The sequence below is a fragment of the Sminthopsis crassicaudata genome, chromosome 2 (assembly GCF_048593235.1).
Source record: "Sminthopsis crassicaudata isolate SCR6 chromosome 2, ASM4859323v1, whole genome shotgun sequence".
Taxonomy (NCBI): domain Eukaryota; kingdom Metazoa; phylum Chordata; class Mammalia; order Dasyuromorphia; family Dasyuridae; genus Sminthopsis; species Sminthopsis crassicaudata.
The window spans coordinates 396,109,075-396,118,334 of NC_133618.1; positions in this window are offsets into that span (position 1 = coordinate 396,109,075).

Consider the following 9,260-nt stretch of genomic DNA (forward strand, 5'->3'; position numbering starts at 1 on the left):
AAGCCCTGTGCTTGGCTCTTAAGTTTCCTATCTTCCCTGGAACACAAGGTTTAAGATTTCACTGCAGGTGTAGAGGAATGGGAAAATATAAGCTATGTCTGCAGGATTTCTGAGATATGTCTAGCTAGGCCATTTCAGCTTGTTTTCTGTTACTGTGGTAACACAATAGAAAGACCTCTGGCTTAGCCGTTGTATCCCTGTTTTATTCCAATTAATATTCATTCCATTTAATGTGATCCTGTAGGAGTAGTGATTATTAGTGTCATAACTTATCTATTAATATACATTTGATCAGTCTGGTCAACTAATATTAGTAAAATGATTACATATATCAATACATATTTTATGTATATTATATTTGAGGATAATTAGACAAGATAAATTCAGTGTTACAATAGGTCCCAAACTTTAAACAACAAGCTCTAAATTCACTAACCTTTTATAAGTTGTGCCTAACCAGAAGAATATTAACCAGAGGATTTTCACTCTTTTGGCCTATAAAACCAAGGCCATTGTAGGTGAAAGGATGGCAGGGCTCTGGATCGCTGTTCTCTTTGCTTGCTCACCATGATCAAACCCAGCATAGATGGGATGTCTTATGTGAAAAGTCCCCCAACTTATTTTTGTACCTCCAGACTGCCAAAGAGATGGCTATCTTACGACCACTTAGTCAGCTGAGATGACCTTTGCTTGCCCATCCTATGGCCACCGATGCTGATATTTTATTTCTGACCCTCTAGAGAATCAGGAGCAAGGTCTGTTAACCAATGAGACTCTATATTTTACTTTGCCTTTTCTGTGTCATCTGGGTATCAAGTATTATACAATTAAGACCCTGGGTATTATGAAGAACATTTGAGGTCCATTTCATCAGAGGGAACCATGGAGTTCTGCCTTCATTTTTTTTATGGTAGAGTGGGAAGTTCGGATTCCTCGTCTCTTACTTTCAGTGTAATATTGAGTAAGTCAGTTAACCTCTTCAGGCTTTAATTTCCTCATCAGTAAAAGGAAGGATCTAAGAATCTTTTCATCTTTAAATCTATGATCTTATGAGTGTACCTAAGCTGGCTTACAGCCAGTCAGTGCTCATTAGTGGTGGCAGTGATATTAAAAAACACTTATTATTTCCTTATGTAGGAGCAATATCATGTTATCAAATAAGGAGACCCTATCCCTAATGATAATTCTACCACTGAAAATAGTGTTGATGTCTGGACAGCTGCCTTAATGGTGGTTATCCAACCACCATAAAAATGAATTTTAATGCATAAGGATATTTGTTTATGTCATGAAGTGGACTGGGAAGATAGTCCACATTGAATCTACAAACCAAGGGCAGATGAAAAAAGGTGATACCATTATTTATTGCTAGTTTTTTTTTTAAGTTCTTGTCCCTCTTTACTTAAGTTATGGTACTTCTATATTTTCTGGCTGTAATTTCTCCTGTCTGTATTTTATGCTTTTAGGGTTGGAGATAATCTTAGAATCATAAATAGTTATAGCAGAAAGGAACCCAAAAATCATCTCCTCCAGAGATCTCAAGTGAGAGCACTTGGATATGGAGTGGGCTAGGTATGTCTGGGCACATTATTATGTCAAAAAAGAAAACGTAGCTTTGTGTTTTAATTCAATCATGATACACTCCTTTAGTTTGCAAATATAAATTGATGGGATGTAGAAATGTATAGAAAAACCATATTCATTCATAGTGCAAACCTCCACTATTATGGGACCTCATTAGCAATGATCCTCCCCTTCCCCCCACCTAGCTGGCAGTGGATGTAGCATTGGACTTCTGGTCAGGAAGACTTAAATTCAGACATGACCTCAGACACTAATTGTGGGACCCTGCGGCCTTTAACCTCTATGTGCCCCATTTTCCTCAACTGTAAAATGGGAATAATAACTGCACTTACTTTCAGGGTTATTGGGATTATTAAATGAGATAATGTTAACATTTAGCATAGTATCTGCTACATAGTACCTAGTACCCAATATCTAGTACTAATGTATAAATGCTCATTCTCATTTCCTTTCTTCTTCCTCTCAGATTACTTACTTACGAAAAGTCTTTGACCTATATAAGAAAACTCCAGTGTATTATATGTCATTTTAAAAAATATATACTTTACTGAAATAAGATAAAGTCTGTGGCTTTATATTTTGCTTCAATTGTTTGTTGCCTTCTTTCATTTTTAAATATAAATTCATTATAAAGATAAGAAAAAAGGGCAGATAAACTGAATTACAATAAATATGCTGATGTTAGTGTAAAGACCTTGGACTTCTCACTAAACATTTATGATATGATAATGTTACTCTCTTCATTCATCATCAGTTATCAAATGTTCCATCTGATAACTCAGTCTGTGAAAAAAAAAAAGTTATCTGAAGATTCTTATCAGCTCATATTGCTCATATTTCCTAGAAGTAAAGAGGAAATAAATAAATTTTAAAATTTTATTTATTTTTAAACAAGTTTTTTAAAAATTATAAATGGTAGAAGAGATGTAGATTATTATGATATATTTTATTAAAAGACAAAGCATTTTACTTTTGTTATCATTTTTTCTCCTCCAATAATGTGGTGAATAAAGGTCACGTTGATCTAGGATTTATTGATAATGGATTGAGAAATTGAAGAGGGTAAATGATTGTAATAAAAAAAACTAATTGGTTAAACTTCATGGTTAAGCTTTAATGATGGGAATCTATTGATGTATTGTCTGTGAGCAAGTAGACTTAGCTGTCCAAATAGGAAGAATAATGTCACATTAAAGTTCAGCAGAGCAACTGGATGATGTTATTCTAATTTTCATGTTAAAAGTGGAAGACCACGGATCACAATGAAAGAGTTGATAATTTTGAGGAATATTGATTTCTGAATATTGTCAATATGCTCTAAAATATGAATTTATAATAGCAAAGTATATACAACAGTCTCTCTGAAACACTAATTTTCATTCAAATTAATTTAAGTATGCCTTTTAATAATGTTATAGAACAGAAAATCATGTCTTCATTAAATGGAGAAAATAGTTTCAATAATTACTGATGTTACTATTGACTATGAATAACATGAATGAATAGCCACCATTTTGGGATATTTTGACAATGAAAAATATTTTCTACTTGAGCTTGTTTTGTCTATTCAATAATTCAAGAATTAATGCTTAGTCTATTTTTAATCAGTTAAATGATGCCTTTGGAATTTAAAAAAATTGGTCGGTCATCAATGGTATGTTTATTTTGATGATATACTTACTATATCTGGATATTCTTGTGGATGTTCAAATGAAATGTAAAGTAGCATTGACTCTTTTTGAACTTTCTCCTCATAGATACATGCTCTTTGAGTAAACAAAATAAAATTTTATTTTTGAGGGATTGTTTTTCAGGACTTATACAGGAGAGTCCTCTGTAGTCACTGTCATGCACAGATGGACTTATATGGCATAAACACTGATTGATATAAAATGAAAATATATCATTTTATGAATTTTATAAGAAATTATCAAAATCACTAGCTTTGATGATGCCATAAACCAAAATCATTCAAGTTCATCTTTGCCTCTGATATATCATTTTCTATAACTGGTGATAAAAATCAGTCTCCTCATGTTCAGTCTACATCTCACCTAATTATTTGGTTGTGAAAAGAGATGGCCCAGAATATCTTCAATGAATATACATGTAGAGAATGATGTATTAACTCTTTTCAGTTAAAAAGAGAAAAAATCCACTCATATTATTGATGAAGTTGAGTCCTAGCATCCCTTGACTCAATATTACCAGTATTCACCAGCAATTTGAATACAAGAATTATAAAATTGTGACTGTAATGAGAAAATCTCTCATCTTAGGGATCAGCAGGGACAATATGATAATCATTAATCGCAAAGTTAATGTGACCTTAGATGATTTGGGAGCTGAAATTGGATTGTATTTGGGGTTATTATAGATCCATTTCTGAAAGTGGAACTATGTTCCCCATCAGAGAATGGCTTGAATTGTCTCAAGAAATTGGGTTAACCATCCACGTTATAGACCTTTTACACATCTGGTCAAGTGCTTTGCTCTCTTATCTATTTCAAGTTGTTGATTTGAAAGAGCTTTTTCAAAGACAGTACTTGTAAAAAACAATAAAAACAAAACAAAAGGATATGCAGTGTCCTGAATGCACCACAGATCACTCATGAATTTGTATATTGAACAAGAATTGGCTTGGTCTAAATTAGCAAGGAATATTTTACCTGTCAGATCTATGGGGAAAAGAAGAATTTATGACTAAACAAGAGGTAGAGAGCATTATGCAATGCAAAATGGATAATTTTAATTATATTAAATTAAAAAGCTTTTGCACAAACCTAGCCAATACAACCAAAATTAAAAGGAAAGCAGAAAGCTGGGCAACAATTTTTACTGTCATTATTTCTAATAAAGGCCTCATTTCTAAAATATATAGAGAACCATTACTACCAGTCCAGCCAGAGCAGCCAGGCAGTCAGTGAGATTTTAGAACTTGGGGAGGGGCTGGAGGAGGAGCTGAAATGAAACACGGGTCAGGTGGGAGATGTGAAGAACAAACTTTATTTGTTAATCTGAGGGTAAGGGTTTATATATCTTTATATATCTTTTAGTATTTTCTCCTGGGAATGTTAGTCTTTTCTCCTGGGAATATTAGCTATGAATCACCCAGACAGTTTCTTCCCTTCCTTGGAATCTCCAAGGGCATCCTTTTCCCAAGAGACAGAACAGATGGTGAGCCAACATCCTGAGTTTTCACAGACATCGTTCAGAGGACAAGCTACAGGGATAACCTGAGCTGGCCTGAATCTTCTGACCCCTCAGAGCTGGCCTTCAACAGAGAACTAAGGCAATTTCCCCCAATTGTAAATGGTTAAAGGATATAAATAGGCAGTTTTCAGATGAGAAAAATTAATCTATAGTCATGTGAAAAAATGCTCTAAAGGGGACCGCTAGGTGGCGCAGTGGATAGAGCACCAGCCCTGAATTCAGGAGGACCCGAGTTCAAATTTGATCTCAGACACTTCCTAGCTGTGTGACCTTGGGCAAGTCACTTAACCCCAGCCTCAGGGGGGGGGGGGGAAGAAAAAATGCTCTAAATCACCATTGCTTGAGAAGTGCAAATTAAAACAATACTGAGGTACCATCTCATACCTACCAAATTGGCTAATATGACAGATAAGGAAAATGATAAATGTTAGAAAATATGTGGAAAAATTAGAACACTGATACATTGTTGATGGAATTGTAAACTGATCCGACCATTCTGGAGAGCAATTTGGAACTATGCCCAAAGGGATATCAAACTGGAGAGAGAAGAAGGTGTGAGAGAGTGAACCTTACTCATTAGAATTGGCTCAAAGAGGAAAAAATGCATATTCAATAGGGTATAGAAATTCATCTTACCCTGCAGGAAAATAGGAGGACAATGCTATATAGGAATGAGGGGAGGGTGATTAAAGAGGGGGCATTTTGAGAAAGGGAGTGGTCAGTAACAAAACACTTTTGAGGAGGGACAGGATGAAAGGAGAGAGAATGAAAAGGGAGATACAGTTAGCAATAGTAAGTGTAAAAAGAATTTCAAAGCAAATTTTTCTGATAAGGTCTCATTTCTCAAACAGAAGGAACTGAATCATATTTATAAAAAAATAAGAGCCATGCCTCAATTGATAAATGATCAAAAGGGCTATATATTCATGTACATTCTTTGACCTAACATCTTGGCATGAATACTGAGAGAGATTCAGGAATAAAAAGAAAAGGAAAATGACCTATATGTACAAAAAATTCATTGCAACTCTCTTCTCAGGAAAAAAATTGGAAATTGTGGGGATGCCTGTCAATTGGGGAATGGCTCAATAAACTATGGTGTGTGTTTATGATGGAATATTATTATTCTATGGGAAATGATGAGCAGGATGCTCTCATGAAAAACAAAAGACCTAGAAAGTCCTCCAACTCAAGTAAAATGAAATGTGCAGGATACTTTGAAGTAATATCAATGTTTTGGGATGACCAGCTGCTACTCTCAGTAGTACAATCATCCATGACTACACTAAAGGACTTATGATGAAAAATCCTATCCATACCCAGAGAAGGAACTGGTTGTATCTGAATAGAGATTAAAGCATTCTCTCTTTCTGTTTTTCTTGAGGGTTTTTATTTTTATTAGGGTGAGAGATTTATGCTTTTTTTTCCACAACTTGAATTTTATGGAAATTTTTTGCATAACTTCACAAGTGATTTCTTAATTGTGGCTGGGGATAAGGGAGAGAACCTAGAACTCAAAATTAAAAAAATTTTTTTTTGTTTTGAATGAAACTGGGGTAGAATATTAAATAAATAATTTTTAAAAATTATGTGTGTGTGGGTATTTATAATAATGAAATGTATTACATATATTTCTGATCTTTTCTGTGGTCTCCTTTCTGAGCTGTATGATGCTTTTACATTAGTTTTCTAATCCTATAATGCAATACCTTGTCCCTTTTTAAAAAGGTAAATATATAATTGACCTAAGGATTCTTTTTTGAAAAGAGACAAAGTTTTGAATAGAAGTAGCAAAAATAAATGACCACAAAACTTTATATAAACATGTAATTTGAGATTAAAGTCTAATCCAACTTTTTTTTTTTTTTTTTTGGTAAGATAATTGATGTTAAGTGACTTGCCTAGAGTCACCCAGCTAACTCGGATTTGAAGTCAGGCCTTCCCGACTTTGGGCCTTCTATGTTACTGACAAGAAGAATGAGTTCTAGAGAGTCATTGTTTGTGACAGAGATGGGACTGGACCCAAGGCTCCTCTGGTCTCCATGTACATGGTGCACATTGTTTTTCCTGACCTCTTTACCGTTCAATAGGTGGTTTCATGTTCTTTACTGACCCTTCTTCTAGCTGACTGCTACCCAATCTTCAAACTATTTTCTAAGACTGATTAACCTGACTTCATCTGCCTACAAGGAAATACCTGATAACATCATTTACCTCTTAATAATAAAATTATAAAATAATATAAATAAATAATATAAAATATAAATAATAAAAATTATTTAGGTACTAGCTAGTACCCAGAGCATGTATCAATGAAAAATGGACAGAGAAAATAGACAGTATTCCAGGATGGAGACTATGCAGAAAAGATAATGACTGCATCTGAAACCCTCATTTGTTTTTAGTGGATCAGTAATTCCTCTTATAGTGAGCACTTTAAAATGTGTTTATGTTTTGTAAAAAAAATTATGTAGAAGTGTTTTACAAATTATAAGGTGCTGGAGTGGAGGGAGTGTTGGTGCATGATTTTTTGTTTGCAGATGATTGTGCACAAAATGCAACCTCCGAAGCTGAGATGCCACAAAGTATGGATTAATTTTCTGCTGCTTATGCTAAATTTTGGCCTAAGAATTAACACCGAGAAAACACAGGTCTTCATCAGCCAGCACCACACCATCCGTATATGGACCATCAGTTATAGTAAATGGTAAATTTTGAATATTGTAGAAAAATTCTCTTACCTTGGCAAGATACTTTCCAGTGTGTTGATTGATTGATAATGAGATTGACACATGCATCGCCAGAGCTAGGTTAATGTTTGGGAGGCTCTGAGGGAAAGTATGGGAGAGGGGAGGTATTAGACTGACTACCAAACTGAAGGTCTGCAGAGCCATTTGCTGACCTCATTGTTGTGTGTCTGTAAAACAGTGCCCTGCCAGGTGACTGAATTGCTTTCATTTGAATTGTCTTAGGAAGAATCTGAAGATCACCTGGTGGGATAAGGACTTTTCTTGAAAGAGACTGCCAAGCATTCCAACTCTACTGCAGAGAGCACCACTCTGTTGGGCTGGCCACAGTGTTCCAGTGTCAAATGTACGCTTGTCAAAAATATCATGGAGAACTCACACAGGGCATGTGCTCACAAGGTGGTCGGAAAGAACTTTAGAATCAGTTGTATGACATGGGAGATCCTGGCTCAGGACTGCCCAGCGTGGCCTACCCTTCTCAGAGAAGGGGCAGGGCTCTAGGAGCAAACAGAACTGAATTAGCTCCAAAGAAACGTGAGATCACAAAATTGGAGAAGCTGCCCCAGGATGTTATAAGGACTATTTGTGTCCGACCTGTGGCAGAGAATCCAAGCTCTTATTGGTCTGATCAGCCATAGTCAGACACACCATAATTTGACTCTAATGTGGTGATGTCATTTTGAGTATGAAGGATAACAACCTTAGTAATGGGATCAAAAAGAAAATAGAAATAGATCAGAATAACTCCTAAGCCTCATGACTGTTGAGGTGAAGTTACATGCTTAAGGTGAAACTATTAGAGATAGAGTCAGGACTAGAACCCAGGTTTCCCGATTCCCATTTTGGTGTCCATTCTGACACACTATATGGACATTTGAGATATTTCAATAAAGCTTTCTATCCACACTATTTTTTTAGTTTTTTTTTCAGTTAAAGCTTTTTATTTTCAAAACATATGCATGGATAATTTTCAATATTTACCCTTGAAAAACCTTATGTTCCAAATTTTTCTCCCTTCCCCCACTCTCTCCTCTACATTGTAAATAATCCAATATATGTTAAGCATGTGCAATTCTTCTATGCATATTTCCAAAGTTATCATGCTGCACAAGAAAAATCAGATCAAAAGGGAAAAATGAGAGAGAAAACAAATGTAAGCAAACAACAAAAATGAAAATACTATGTTGTGATCCATACTCAGTCCCCACAGTTCTCTCTCTGGGTGCAGATGGCTCTCTCCATCACAAGCCCATTGGAACTAGCTTGAATCACCTCACTGTTGAAAAAAAGCCACATTAATCAGAATTGATCATTATATAATATTGTTGTTACTGTGTACAATGTACTGCTCATTTCACTCAGCATCAGTTCATGTAAGTCTCTCCAGGCCTTTCTGAAATCATCCTGCTGGTTATTTCTTACAGAACAATAATATTCCATAACAATCATATACCATAATTTATTCAGCCATTCCCCAATTGATGGGCATCCACTCAGTTTCCATTTTCTGGCCACTACAAAAAGGGCTGCCACAAACATTGTTGCACATACAGGTCCCTTTCCCTTCTTTAAGATCTCTTTGGGATATAAGCCCAGTACTAACGCTGCTGGATCAAAGGGTTTGTACAGTCTGATAACTTTTTGAGCATAGTTCCAAGTTGCTCTCCAGAATGGTTGGATATATTCACAATTCCACCAACAATGTATTAGTGTCCC